We start from the raw sequence: 17,122 nt of genomic DNA, 5'->3' as shown, positions 1-17,122 counted from the left end.
AAAACCACCGCTTCAACTTCCGGTACATCCGCGCCACCTATGACTACACCGACACCTCCACCATCGTGTCCTCCATTGTACAAAGCCATTACAAGGTTTGATCCGCCCATATGCTACAATCTTCAGATGTTACCGTATACCTATGACCAGGCGAGGAAGTTCTATGAGAGAGAGGGATATAAGCTCATCCTCCTGGATAGTCGTGAACGGCTACAATGAAGTTGTTTATGCTGCGGCGACAGGAGCAAGTTAGTTATTTTTTTTTTAATTTGATAAGTGAACGATACTATGTTAGCATTGGTCGTGCCGAGAATTTTTTATGCTGAGATCAGTGTGCGGGATAGAAAACTGGGAACATTTTCAGAATAACTATAATTATTAAAAATACTCATATCAACACATTTACACGATTGACATCTTACGTTTTCAATAGAATTCAATAAACCACACAGATACTATACAGAATTCAGAATTAATTAGGAATAGACAGGAACTCAGGGCCATCCAAGGTAAACACAATTCTTGTAGCTTAATTGTACCTTAGATGTGATGTCTGCCAGGTTTACGCCTAGTGAAATTTTAAATCTGTTTTATGATCAAGTTTCCATTCGCATGCCAACGACTTGTTGTTTGAACGGCGTCTAGTCCTTGCTTCCTACAGGAAAGCATCGCATTTGTATTATCGATTCTGAACTTAAAATGGTCGGCAACGACTTGAAAGATGCGTTTAAGGTTATAGCTGGTTCCTCAACACGAAACATTTTAGATTAACGTGAAATAATTCTACCATTACATACCCATGTGTATGTTCGTTGTCAATAGTGTCGCAATAGAGTCACGTCCTATCGCATAATATCTCGGAGAATTTTTATTTCCGAAGATTATCGGAAATTTCCACAAAGTGTTTCGATTGGTTGGACGTCTTCAAACTTTGTTAATTAAAACAGGTCGTATTATACTTTAGTCATCATAATGAGTCTAGGAAATGTTCCAATTGCCGTTGGATGAGTGCTTAGCTCGCTTTCAATATTCGTTTTGGCCCAGTTTGCCGATATTAGACCAGTTTACCCATAGTGTTCCAGTCTTGTTATGACAATTATGACAGTTTTCTCATTTTGTCACCAGTATGAAAGTAATTAATTTATATTAATTTACATCAAATGGAACAAAGTGTTTCAATCCCAATATTTACATGCATTTTCATACTGTGAATAATACCTCCTTCTATTACATTACATTATTGTCGCGATTTTCGCTACTGGCCTACGTGCCGCTCCCTGCGAAACACTCTTATCGAAAAGCGTACTCAGTTAGTCCCAATCCCAGGGTACAATCTGTAAAATCCAGTCGAAAAACCCCGGTCCCAGGGCCGCAGCCCTTTTATACCCCTTCATTAATAACCTTATGCATAAGTATAACCTATGTCTACAAAATACAAATATAGAATCTGCAAGCACCTTAATTAAGGAATCTAAGTAAAGACTTCAGGGATTTCCCGTATACTAATTATACACTCGAAGCATCCAAAATGAAGCCAAATATTCTTTCCAAGCGAGTCCAAGTGACCCCTAAAATAATTCTATAATGAATTCTCCTAAACTGAATATATACAATGTCATCCCTCTGAGAAGTAGGTCAACTGGACCCTAAAATACACACACAGGTTGCCTAGAGTTCAGGCTCCTGTACACAGCCTCCCTATACACTAGTACCATTCCTAATTAGTTGCGGCTACCTGACCAAGTGTCTAGGTTTCCCCCAGACCCAAACTGGACGGAACCGACAAATTTTACACCCTTTAATCAAAATTTTACTCGGATAATAAAATAATAATATAGACACTATGGAACCAATTTCTTACTCTTACACCAAATGAATGAACGTAAAAGTTTTATCTTCCCCACCCGAATTTACATTATATCAATAACCTACCCCATATAGTGCAATAATTCATTTTTATGGAAATGCGTTACATGTGTATTGTTTTATTTTGTTATTTTAAAGCTACCTCTCAACTGATCTGGCTCGATACCTTCTATCAGCAGGGATCCTGAAAAACGAGTGATTACTAACCTTTCAATTATCCTGAGTTTCTACGCTCAAACTGGGAGGAGCGTCACAATGTCTAGGGGTACTGCTTAAGTATGAAGTTTACCCCCGCCGTCGATGATGTCTGGTTGGATAGCGGCCGACTGCTCAGAGCAGGCCTGGTTCATATGTAACCCGGATGAAGATTGATGACACAATTACGCCAGAATTAATGCGCCACAATTTTCAGGATTACAGTTTTAAAAAATAAGTCAGCCATTATTTTTCGGGAGTATGTAGATCATTTCGCAAAATGTTTGATTTATACTTTTTTATTTTATTTTTAAAGTATCCTAAATTTACTACTGTATTTTACTACATTAAAGTTTGTCTATAAATAACGGGATGTTGATAATTCTCATTTTAAAAATGTCCTAAAAGCATTCGTCATGCCCTTTAATTTCATGAACTGATTAAATGATAACTCTGAACAAATTACTCGATAAAACAGACTGGATAAGCCTTATTTAAGAACAAATTTATTGCAGCTGTTAATGAATTTTTTGTCACATATTTTTGTTCTGATTGGCAGAATTGAATGGAAATTAAAGGTAAAATAAGCCCATTATGAATATAGCTTGCAGTATTAGTCTTGTAGTTAAGCCAAATAAAAGTATTAGTCATTAGCTAGATTGATAATACGTGAGAATGATACTAGAATAGCTGTACGATCGATCTGAGTGAGTGTATTTGAGTTTAAAAGCTGTCATTATTGAGTTGGTTCAAGAGCGAGCGAATCTGAGCTTAACTAGCTGGATAAATACTCTTTTGTTAGATTTGTTGCCACTTGGTTTTTGGTTTTTTTTTTCTGTAAAGTATTTTGTATTACAATTTTTAGTTTATGCCATAGTTTGACCAATGATTTCTGTCATACACACCATTTGTATTTGTGCTAGTAACATTGGTAATATATTATCAAGTCATGTAGCTGTGCACCGTTAAACAACAGACAGGGATGTAGTGGATTACATTTCTGTCCTATAGATATACTGAGACGCCAAGAAGTATTTTATCCGATTCAGTTATTACTTACATCCTGCTTGTATATATGGCTTGAAAATGCGACGTAATGAGCACATATACAAAAAGTCCTCCGAAAATTTGAAAATTCACGCACTTAGATGATTTAGATTTAATTTAGTGGCTCATGGTAGATTATTTTTGTGTTATCAGGTATAACTTCATAACAAATTATATTAAAACTTTTCATCAAGGTTTAATCTTGCCATATTAACACTGAATGTCAGTCCAACAATGTAAGTATCCAGTGGAAGATTAGTTTTGATAAACAGGTTTTCTTCCTGAATTAATAAAATTAAGTATAATGAAAAAAGTAATATCGATAATGTTTAAGCAACACATTTTAACAGTTATAGAGATATCGATTCAACTCACCCAGAGAAAACTTTCTGTGTCCCTGAGTCTATTACAGTCGTTTCTGAGTACGGTGGTACCGACAATAGCGACGTGTCGGACAGGTACACTACAGATTCAATCCTTATAGGTGTGGACGGTTAGCATAGTAATGGTGAATTACAGTTTTTATCTTTGGGTAAGTGTTCTTATCTTTTAACATATTGTTATCAATTTGATCCTCTGAAATGTTGAATATTTTAGCTAAAATGTTCGCTTTAGCAAATATACACTGACGAAAATGAACAAGTTACGTTCTGAAAGGACTTTGTACTTTGGCCTTCCTTTTACGAGAAATTGCCAAACCTATTATTTAGTGAATAACAAAATGTATTTAAAATATGTAGTTATAGAACAATTATCCTTTCGGCTGGTATCTGTAGGAATGTTTTTGTAACTGGTATCTTCTAGTTTGACTTTGAATGAAGGTGACAATGAGAAATAGGTTACTAAACTTCAAATCGTATAAAAGATAGAGTAAATGTGTTCAATAAATACTGAGTGTGCTTCCTCTCATATCTATCCTAAGTTGAAATATGTTACACTTATTCATGTATTGTTTTCAAACAATAAACACATTTTTCGCTTTGTAAATGATGGCGAAAGGTAAAATTAATATGTATTTATGAGAAACACCAATGCTATGTTATTAGACTATTAGCTATGTTAAAATTATGTAAGATATAATTTAGGAAAATCTAATAAAACTATTTTTGTTCTGCTAACATCTTAAATTTAAGTCAAATTCTAAAAATGACGAAACACGAGCGACCTGTTCCGTACACAATAGGTTTCAGATACATGATCATTGTAAACATTCCTTACGACATTTAGCATCATACCACAGAATTTGAGGTCTGATGATGAAATGAACTGCAATAAGACTAATTGTAATTCGGGACCTTTACAGACGTCCCGCATACAACCCCGTATTCAGCATCCCCCAAGCCCTTTATACCAATTTTCGTCTAAAGTTCAATCAGAAGCATTCAATTCATAATTTTACCAACGGACGTTTTCCACTATGGTACACAGTGTTCAACCCCCTATAATGTATAGGCTGTATCTCCGGAAATTGAATATTACCAAAATTGTAGGGCACAATCATGGCGGAGTAAGAAAGATCATACAGCCGCAAACATATCACAAATCACACTTAATCACACCATTTTTAAGACAAGTATACAAGCTGACGTTGTAACATTATATTATCCAACTTGTTTTGTATTACATATTCGTACAGCTGTGTTTTATGGACGATCAGTCCCCATACGACACATGAGTAAAACGCATAGTATTGATAATTGCTCTAGACAATTAATAATGATTTTATGTACATTTTATAATACCCAAATCGGAAAATTATATAGGAGACCGATTAAGTGAGAACAGTCGACAACTCCATTTTCTACATATTTATCGATTAAAGGCCCACTACCTTTCCGGAGCAAAATTTAAAGGTTTCTAAAAATCATAGATAACATAAGAAAATATATATCGATGGCCTAAGATGAGGTTATAACATGAAGCTTATGCAAGTTTTCCTGCGTAATATATGATGACAGTTGAGTTTCATTTCACTGTTTTGCCTTCTGGGGCAGTGATAGTCAACTACCGCGCGGCATTTAGGACGACGGCGGGAAACATAAGACGACCCGCGTTATGAAAATTAACATTTTATTTATTTAAATTAAATTGTTCAGAAGGTGATGATAAGTGTAGCATTACCGGTAAGTTGATAACTTTTGCGACTCTACAAAATTATCAATCTCGTTTTACATTTCTATTTTAAAAATTAAAAGCCGTTTCGGAAAGGTAGTGGGCCTTTAAAATAATATTCTTTTATTAGTTCTTTCATCTCATAGTAGTTCATGAATTAACAACAGCTCCTTGTTATTCGTCAATTCTGCAAATGAATTACATATACAACAAACAAATTTGTAAGGTAATCTTTCGATATAACTTGCACTCTTCGAAAATTATTACTATTGCTTAATATGGTAAACATTTTATTGATGCGAATCTGTATTAGGGTAACATCTTAAGTTTACAACGACCGTCCTACAACAACCGTCCTACAACAACCGTCCTACAACGACCGTCCTACAACAACCGTCCGTATTCCTTAAGACAGGATTAGCGCATTCATATGTACTGAAGGCCCAATATGTATCAAAAACAAAGCAAAAATAAAAGATTCACAAAAAAATATTTAAGAAATTATATCTGTGGCCTAAAATTAAGTAAAAATTTCATTCAAAACATGCAAGATTCCCCGTTTAATCTTTGCTAACAATGAAGATTTATTTCACTGTTGTGCCGTTTTGTCCAGCGATAGTCAACTAACGCGCGGTTATTAGACATTTCCACCAACTGAGCGGATGTGAGAATGAGCTGTAAATGTGAACTCTGACAGGGGTCATCTCAAAATGTTATTTGTTATTTTTATGCTTTTAAAACTATATTATGTAATGTTGTTTTTAAAACTTAAAAGCGCGCTTAGCTCAGTCGGTTAGTCAGCCGTTCAGTGACACGAGGGTCCCTAGTTCGAAAACAGGTTTACGACGCGCGCAAAAAAAAAATACTAAAAATACTGAAAGGTTGCTTACTTAGCCCTGTATCCCATTTCCAGAAAATGGGGTAATTAATTTTAAAATGGTTTGAACACCACAAAAATCAGCCGATCTGAATATTTTTTAGCTTACATTAAAGACCATTTCTTACTGGTCACTATGGTATATGATATGATGGGATTATGGGCGAATTTTATTTCATATTGAAAGTTGAATTACGACGATTCGTGTAAAAATCGTTAGTCGGAAAAGTACACGCTACATCCCCAGGTCACGATTCCCTAATGAGCACTGACCGAATAAAATCGCCATCTATTCAACGAATGCATCCCTGAAGTGCAGATTCTCATTATAAACTCACTTACTTATAAAAATTGCACATCCCTTGTATCCCTTAGCGATCCCCACGCTCCATTTATTGTCATGCAGAACAGATGATCACCGATCTCGGCCATTTTTTGTCTGTCGTCTCCGATTTGATACAAGCTTTCTGATTGACTACTAGGAGCGATTGGACCAATCAGATAGCTTATAACAAATCGGAGACGACAGACGAAATATATTATTTTTTATATAATGCATTTTAACAAAATGAATATAAAACAGATAACCGATTTATTTTATTAAGGACAAAGCACAATTTGGACTTGTCACACTACACTATACATGTAAAATATGAGTACAGTCGATAATACCAGTATGGACACACAGTATGGACACTCTTTGGGGTGACAGGAAAATCTAATTCGGGAGGGGGGGGGAGGTAAGATAATCGTAAGTTGTCAAACACGAGGCTGTACACCGAGTGCTTTGCAGAGTTGAGGTTTCCTGTCATAGGCCTACACAAAAGAGGGTGAAAGATACTTTTTGTCTTACATTGTGCGCCACGTCGTTGTCTCTAATAGGAACGGGTCAGCAATGCAAGCAATGATGTCGTAACGTGACCTGAATAAATCGTCGTCGTCATTGTGACGTCATTGAATTTATGTCGAGATGTATAGCAACTGTTACCGCTACGTTGGGATAGTTGTATCGCGACGTCATTTTTTTGTTTTATCCCAGGGCGAGATATAAAAATCGATAAAATTAATACCATATTAATAGAAAAAAGAAAATCCCAGCCACGGCATTAGCTGATCACTTACAGGTATCAGAGTTTATTAATCTTTCCTCTAGCAACAATGGATTTGGTTTGGTTTGGTTTGTATAGTTTTACGTCCTATTAACAGCCAGGGTCATGTAAGGACGTGCCAGGTTTGTTGGTGGAGGAAAGCCGGAGTACCCGAAGAAAAACCACCGGCCAGCGGTCAGTACCTGGCAACTGCCCCACATGGGATTCAAACCCGCATCCCAGAGGTGGAGGGCTTGTGGTAATATGTCGGGACATCTTAACCACTCGGCCACCGCGGCCCCATAGCAACAATGGAATATCTTTGAATGATTTAATTTCATTTGTTATGCTCATTTCTATTGCTTAGATCTTTGAGGATATTTTTCCCATAGAACGAGAGAACTGTATGTCAATTATGACGTCAAGTATACAAAATGGTTTCGCGGGGAATTTTAAAAGCGGCAGTCATTAGCCAAAATGAATTATTGGATAAGATATCACCTCACTGCGCCACATCTGAATTTGTTTTACTGTAAAAGAAAGTAAAGTCACGAAATTTATGCCTAATTGAGATATCCTCCATTGTTGAGATATGTGTTGCTCCTGCTGTACGGCGACAACTTCTCTTCAATTTATTGACACAGAAGTAAAATAAAAGTAGAAGTATGATTGATTTTTGGTTTGTTACGTTAGTTACGTATCCGTGTAAATGTGTGTGTATGTTTTTTTCTTAAATCTAATTTGTATTACATCTTCTGACTGCCGTAGATTGATTCATAAATTGTGTAAGTAAACGGACAAATAAACTGACGTGGCCCTATTATATTATTACACTATAACGTATAAATTTACATTGATGACTTGTCAATACATGTAAAACGTATTAGTTTTAACAATTGAAATGAGGTTGGGATAGTACACATACAGACATATATCAAACTTTATATCACACATTAACTTTTGAGACGACCCACGTCAGAGTTCACATTCACAGCTCATTCTCACATTCGCTCAGTTGGTGGAAATGTCTATTAGGACGACGGCGGTAAGCATAGCACGACCAGCGTTATGACAACTAGCATTTGATGAATTTTTAAAAAAAATATTAAGAAGACGATAAAAGGTAAGCTAATAACTTTTGCTAAGGTACACAATTATTAATTTCATTTTACATTCCTATTTAAAAGTGGTTCAGTTTAGGTATGTACACTTAATTCTTATATCTAGAATCCGTACAGCTGATTTTCACTGACAATGTCCAACGTTCAGTTGTAACACTTTTTGAAAACATAGATCTATTATCGATTCGTTTGTTGGATAAATCGATAAAGTTTATTAACCAATAAACCAAAATCTGATTGCTTTTATAGACACGAAGTTAGTCATATATTGGAGTTATTTCTGACATAGCCTTGAATGACTGTAACTGCTGAATTAATTTTGATTCTTTTATTTACGATTTCAATACATTTCAGTGTTATTGTGTTTACAGATAGCAGCGCTGCTGTCCGTGTCTCCAGCTCAAGGTCATTACATGCTTCAGGTAATATGGAATCTCCTTTATATAGCAACCACCAAGCATTTATATAATAAAAAAATATGTAACTAAGTGAATCATCCAGCCACGATATTGATCATAGGTATTGGTACAGTTCAGGGGTAGATTACCATAAATGTAGTCAATAATGTTTCCTTGGAAATGTGTAACATTTAATGTCCTTGATAAACTGAACAAAGACTGTTTTAAACACCGTTTACACAGAATATGGTAAAAGTCAACCAGTAAAATTTAACCGGTCTATAAAAGAGTTATGTTAGTTAGATCTTAAAATATTCCTTCTACAATAATATTGAATCGATCGACAAAGTATCCTAAATGATATGCAATTGTCTGACATTTTTAAATTGTTCTGAAATTCCTCGAAGTCGAAAAAGAGTCATTTAAAATTACAAGAAAATGAACATTTCTTAGACCTTTTTATACCATTCTTTACAATCAAAATGTTCTGTCTATTGTCCATTCTAAACAAACTATAATGCCTAAATGGAAATTTTTATATTTCGTAAAAAAAATTGTTTTATTTGTTAATGTTACTTAATTTCAAACTTTAAAACATCTTTCCAAAAACCATCTCCTCACCATTGTATTAAAATAATTATAATCAAATTGCCATAAGCACATCTAGTATAACAATTTTGCCGTTTAAACACATTGATTCATTCATTAGATTGTGATCTCAGAGCTTTACGTTTTCATGTTATCTCAGTCCAGTAAAGAAAGTTTTACTTTGAACAGTACCATTCCCCCTTCACCCTCATTTTTACAAAAAAAAATATTTCTTTTTACGCTAACAATATTTAACTGCCAAACGAAATAAAAAGGATATTCAGTGTTTAAATGACGTTTATGACTGGATCTGATAAAGTGGTAAATAAAACTGATATAAAACATGGTTAGAGAAATAAATGGTTTATGTAAGCCAAACTGATAATTCCTAATGTTAGAAACTTTTGTTGAAAAAAGACAGTACTATCATCTTCCCATGGGAGGTACATTATCGACTTTGAGTTTGTCCTTATGTTTATAAACCAGAAGGTGTCGGGTTTCCCTTTACAGCTGTTCATTACGACCCCTCAGTCTGGCCCTGTCACTGTGAGGGTACGAACACCAGATGAACTCACTGTGGTACAAATAGACATGACACTGCAGGTCTACAGTAGTAACACGACCAACGTCGTCCTACCGGAGACCATCAGAAGTGACCTTAAATCTGAAAAGACTTACAAGTCTATCATTGTAACAAGTGATGACGTTATTGTGTTATTTGCTTCAAATATGCAACATAAGAGCACAGATGCCATGGTCGTGTACCCGACCGACACTCTTTCTGACGAGTACATCGCCGTGTCTAAGGAATCCGATATCCCTAACCCCGCCTATATCGGGTCCAACATTGGGGTTGTGGCCCTGGAGATGGGGGCGGTGTCCTTCTATCTACCGACTACTATATCTGTGGTGTATGACGGTGTTACCTACTCAGGGGAGATACATATCACTCTACATCAGTATGAAGTGTTTCACCTGGTAGCAGTAGATGTCACTGGGATCCACATCAAATCTAATACGACCTTGGCGGCGTTTTGTGGACATTCGTTTATCAAGTTGGGAGGCGACAGTGGTGACCACATGGAGGTCATGCTTCCTCCGATGAAGTCTCTTGGCCGTCAGTATATGGTAGTAAAGAAGCCTTCTTATCTGGTCACTCGGGAACATATCCGTGTGGTCAGCACAGCGGCTACCACTAACGTCATTATTAGTTACGATTCTTCAACTGACGTTATTGAACTTCAGGAAATAGGGTCTTATTACGAGTTTGATCTACCAGACACTGGTGCCGTGATCAATTCAGACCACCCCATACTGGTGGCACAGATCAGTCCGTCGAGGTGTATTGATTGGGAGACCAAAGGAGATCCATCCATGTCTTTAGCTTTCTATCCGGACTTCCTTCACTCCGAATATATATTTTGTGTTCCGGCGAAAGCGGGTACAAACCTGGATCAGTACAACTTATTAATTATTGCACAGACAGCATACACGAGTAATATACTATTTGATGGAATCCATTTATCGCCAAGTAATTGGTTCAGCATATCCAGGGTGAATTTTCTGCCACAGATATCACAGATATCTCGAAAGGAACACATACGCTGAAAGCTGTTGGACCGGAGATCAAATAGCAGGGTCATACATGGCTTTGGGAATAGCGAACATTTTCAGAAAGCTGTTGGACCGGAGATCAGGTATGTTTGTTATAGATGGAAATGAAAATCAAAGATCTAGGTCTATTACTTGGTAACTTGTTCGAATTGGCAAATAACGGGGTAATAAGGACACGAATTATGTTTTTTTACAGCAAGAAGTTCTTTATATACCTCTCAGAAATGTTTTTTCATTATCTATAATTATCTTTCAGTCCTTTTAACAAACATTTGGTTAGTTCATCGGGTACTCTAATATAAGAATTACAAATAAGATTTTGTCGACTTTATCACCCGAGTGTTTAATACGAGACTGGAATATTTCTGGTTGATCAGAGCACGACCTAAAGAAGTTACTTATTGTAAGGTTTTGTTGTTTGATCGGTATAACAAACGTTTATTAATTGTCTTGATTTTCACTCAATAAAATGCACTAAATGCACAAAAAGTATTCAAGGAACACGACAAAAATATCCTACTCCGTGATTAGTAAACTAGACAAAAAACCGTCAACGATAAAAGTCAATAACAGTAAAAATGCTAATGTAGAAGGAGGAAAAGTGGGAGTCACAATTTACATGATATGAGCCCTAGCACTGAAATTAGCATAAACGTTTGCTGAAAACATGACCAAGACCTAATAAAGAACACTTTAAGATAATCCCAATGTTATAAATCATTTCCTTTAAATTTAAGATATATCGAAATATATAAGGGCCATTCGCAGACATGGATATTTTGTATGTAATAAAAACGTTCTGGTGACCAGGACGTACAGAAACCTAGACTTATGTACCACACCTCAGTATAATCAAAACGTCTTCATAACAATACTTAAATTGCACCAGTGTAATGTAAGACTTAATGTCAATTCAAAAGTTGTTTCAATTGGCACGTCCCATATATATGCCATATTTGCATATTATAATCTACAGTCGCCATTTTCCTGACCAGGTCAAAGTCGACGTGTATGCCTTTGTAAAATCGAATCAGGTCGAACCAGCGCTCTTACTACATGTTATAAAAACTAGTAAACATAATGGCATGGTTATTTGGTGACAGAAATATGTACTAAACGATGTGGAGTTGCAACAAAAATGTACGTTTTTTCGCATATTTTTCCAAAATTTGCAAATAACACAACAATCTACAAGTGATATCTAAGGTTAGGACGGATGCATAGACACTTTATCTAACTAAGTTCACCTTAAAGTGATTTATAGGCATACAAAAAATCACTAGTTGAAACGAGGTCTGAAACCTGAACTACTATCGGTTCTTCTGTTTTAGATCGATATCTCGAAGAATGTTAACACAAGTAAGTTATCTTTATATACTGTTGTCGAATCATCTTTGCATTTAAATATTTTCAATTAATTTCAAACAAAAATCCTCTCAAGCAAGTGTCATTGATTGAATTACTCAATATTGTCATTTATATAATTGTCCTTATTTAATATATATGAGTAATCTTTATCAAGAAAAGAATTGTCTATATTTTAACATTTATATCTTCTTGATATTTAGAGAATGGAATAACACTCGGTCAATGGCACACTTTGTTTCATGAAACATCAATTATTAATACTGAATGTTATTTCTCAAAACCATATATTTTCATGTGTATTTATATTACTGGAATTCATGCTAATGCTATTTTTTAAAAAACTATTTGTACGCTTTCTCTTCAAGTTGTATATCTTGCTTGTATTTTTTTTCGTCCCACAAAATATGCTATATGATGATTAACTAGATCGTGTAAAATAATTTAAAGGATATATTGAATACAGCAAGATTGTAACACTAAGACTTATAACTCGCCAACTTATTTCAATTTCAAATACACAATATTACAGTGTATATTAACAAAACGCCATATGGATGATAACAATTCCTTACCATGAATACACTTTACAAGTTCACTATTACCAAATAACATAAGAATATCTTAACTATCAAAATAATGTTTTTGTGGTTTTGTTATTCACTTACAATACATGTAGGCAATTACTATGTTAAAAATAATTGATTATAATCCATCTGACAGACAATTGATTATAATCCATTTAAAGATAATTAAATATAATGCGTATCAGAAAAAGTTATTATAATCCATCTTAAAGATTATTTATTAAAAGCCATATACAATTTGTAAAGGTAATTAATTATAATATATATATATATAATAATATATATATATATTAATTCATATAAAGAAACATTTATTATAATTCATCTTAAAGATAATTGATTATAATACATATAAAGATAATTAATTATAATCCATATAAAGATCATTAATTATATAATCCATATAAAGGTAATTTTAATCAAAATAAAAGTAATTAATTATGATCCATATAAAAATACTTGATTATAATCCATATATTGATTATTGTTTATAATCCATTTAAAGTTAATTAATTATCATCCATATGAAGATAATTGACTATAATCCATAAAAAGATGATTCATTGCAATCCATAATATAAAAATGATTAGTTATAATCCATCATAAAGATAACTAATTATAATCGATATAAAGATAATTAACTATAACCCATATAAAGATATTTAATTATAATTGATATAAAGAAAATTGATTATAATCCATATAAAGATAATTGATTATAATCCATATAAAGTTAAAATATTATAATCCAACTTTAAAGTAATTGATTATAAGCCATCATTAAGGTAATTGATTATAATCCATCTTAAAGATAATTGATTATAATACATTTAAAGATAATTAAATATAATGCATATCAGAAAAAGTTATTATAATCCATCTTAAAAATTATTTATTAAAAGCCATATACAATTTGTAAAGGTAATTAATTATAATATATATATAAAAAATTGAAGTTAATTCATATAAAGAAACATTTATTATAATTCATCTTAAAGATAATTGATTATAATACATGTAAAGATAATTAATTATAATCCATATAAAGATCATTAATTATATAATCCATATAAAGGTAATTTTAATCAAAATAAAAGTAATTAATCATGATCCATATAAAAATACTTGATTATAATCCATATATTGATTATTGTTTATAATCCATTTAAAGTTAATTAATTATCATCCATATGAAGATAATTGACTATAATCCATAAAAAGATGATTCATTGCAATCCATAATATAAAAATAATTAGTTATAATCCATCATAAAGATAACTGATTAGAATCGATATAAAGATAATTAATTATAATTGATATAAAGAAAATTAATTGTAATCCATATAAAGATAATTGATTATAATTCATATAAAGTTAAAATATTATAATCCAACTTTAAAGTAATTGATTATAAGCCATCATTAAGGTAATTGATTATAATCCATCTCAAAGATAATTGATTATAATACATTTAAAGATAATCTTTAAAGATAATTGATTATAATCCATATAAAGATAATTGATAATAATCCGTCTTAAAGGTTATTGATTATAATCCATCTTAGATGTAATTGATTATAATCCGATGACATGAGACTATGATCTTCATTATGGACACATGTTTTCGCTACAACATCTTAAAGATAATTAATTATAATCTATATAACGATAACTGATTATAATCCATATACAGACAATTGATTATAATCCATATAAAGACAATTGATTATAATCCATATAAAGGTAGTTGATTATAATCCGATTACATTATATCATAATGTTCATTTAAATGTTATGGATACATGTTTTCGGTATATTAATTGGGATTAATTTTGGATTTATTGTAAACACTCTGTACTTTTGTATTAAGAGAACACACATTTAATGCAATCCAGACCGCAAATACATATTAACAATTGTTTAAATTAAAATATAGTCATATTATGATAACAAATCTATTTAATCAGATTGACATATATGTCTGTATCAAAAACAAAATCTGATAATTGAACGACGATGTCGTGACGTCATACGAGTTAAAGATATATCCATGCCAAATCAACGGAATTGTACGTTTAAACGTAATTCATCTTATCAAGTAGTTTAAAAATTGATTTTAAACATTGGTGTTACCATTATTTTTTTTTATTTATTTAGGTTTTGAAAGGATTTTTCAAAACCTGAAGAATAGTGACGTCTATGCTAAAATATTTGTGTTACAGATACATTTCGACAAACTAGAGCAGTACAGAGATTTCAAGACTACTTGCCATCCGAGCTGCCATTTTTTAACACAACTACAGAATCGCCAGGGATGTGTCTTGTTCAGTGCCTGCAGTATAACGCATGTTATCTACTGGCCACAAAATCAAATTTGGGAGGGCCAATTTCTTCCCCAACATCCTCAGGAGGGTCATCATTCTCTCCAGTAATTTGTCTGTTGTACACCACTGCAGGTGCAAGTGGACATCTGCAGCCGGAAAACGGATATACACTGTACAGGAGATTCAAATGAGTACATACGTTAAGGTTCTCTGTGGCACGTATTTTGTACTACAAAGAAATGAAATCTACAAAACGTGAGGAAATATCAGAACTGGTCCACATGCAGACATGTCACACCAAAGCAGCATCGGTGATAGAATATTGTCATATACTGTCGTTCGCATTGTAACAATTTGTAATAACTCTAAACACTTTCATATGATTTTATTGGTAGAATAATTGAGATGGTGACTTTCAAAAACCTACTTTTCCCTGCATATTTTGGAAATTATATTATGCTAAATTAGTCTTACTACTCTAATAATTGTAATGTACACTGAAATCGTAATTCATAGCATATGGGAAATAATGTAATTGTAGAAAACATTCAGTTATATTAGAAACAAATAAAGTACTTATTTGTGTACTGTGATACTTTTATCATACCATTAGTATATTTCTTTTCCTGATGCCACAAGCACTATTTTTATGATACTGCTCAATTAGCCTATACACTGTGAAATTCAAATTTATTAAAAAAACATTTGCATGATTTTATTCGTCTGGAATCTGACGTTTCTTCAATTTAATTGAAATCGCTACCCAAAAAATAAAAATTCAACCTCCTATCAATTATGAATAAATACAAATGGAAACTGAAACAAAGAACTTTCATATTTAGTTTTGCGATGAAATATTTTTAATGATTGATTTCGTTTGTGGTACCTACACATTAAAGCATATAGGCCATGGACTAGGAGGGTCCTACATGCAAACCCCACACACCCCTCAAACCTCCGAACAAATGTTCTGTGCCCTTATGACCACAACTGATCACAATCAAAATGTAAACATTAGCCCTTCATCCCAGTTTGCACAAGTTTGATAACTTCCGGTTATAACGTCATCAAGATGGCCGCCAATAGTCATGACATTGACATTTTTGAAAATTAGTAGACAAATGAGGTATCAAAATGACCCCAATAGAACAACAAATATACATCAGGACCGAATAATCTAATATATGTGGTGATTTCTACGCAGAAAATGAAAAAAAAATCGATTTTTGAGCTTTTTTAGCATTTTTTTCATATTTGGCGTGACGCAGCAAAGATGTTTCCCGACAGCAAACTGTTTTTTCCAATCGGTTATAAGTTCAGATCGTATGGCAATACTTAGTGTCGTCTGCTTATTGACACAGCTGACCAATCATTATTAGAGTTCAAGTCTGACAAATTCTTACAAATCTTGAAATTTGAAATACATACTAAGAATGCATATAGTGTTTTTATAATAGATAATCTCTTAAATTTTATATTTAATAAGTATAAGATGTATGCAATAAATGTTAAATTTCGTGATAACAACACTTTATATTATATGTATACATAATATACTAGTTGTTACCTAAGGGGGATATATAGTCTGTGCATCTTGTACAATCCTTTTTCATTATGTTATCAAATACAATTTGTTGAAATTGAAACGCACTCAGGTCAGGCCTACTACCTGTCCGAAACAAAAGTTACAAGTTTCTTAAAAATAATAATAATAATATAAGAAAATATATGTTACTACCCTCAGACAATAGGGTATATAGGATGATGGGGAAAATAAAACGACCTACGCTATGGAAATTGACATTTAGTCTAATCTAATTAAATTGTTCAAAATGTGATGATAATTTAAGGTAAGCTTATAACTTATGCGATTCTGTGATTTTTATTTTACCTGTTTCAATTAAATATTGCAAAACGTTAAACACTGTGGTATACTCT

The 17,122-nt window shown here is 33.0% G+C and overlaps 1 pseudogene; it reads left to right on the top strand.

The window, feature by feature from the left end:
* Window positions 1-215: 215 nt before the first annotated feature.
* LOC138330717 (uncharacterized) lies at window positions 216-10,926 on the top strand (annotated as a pseudogene).
* The last annotated feature ends 6,196 nt before the right edge of the window (window positions 10,927-17,122 follow it).

Source organism: Argopecten irradians, chromosome 9 (genome assembly GCF_041381155.1).
Source record: "Argopecten irradians isolate NY chromosome 9, Ai_NY, whole genome shotgun sequence".
In the NCBI taxonomy this organism is placed as follows: Eukaryota; Metazoa; Mollusca; class Bivalvia; order Pectinida; family Pectinidae; genus Argopecten; species Argopecten irradians.
The sequence above is the reverse complement of the archived record's forward strand: the minus strand, read 5'-3'. Positions and strand labels throughout refer to the sequence as shown.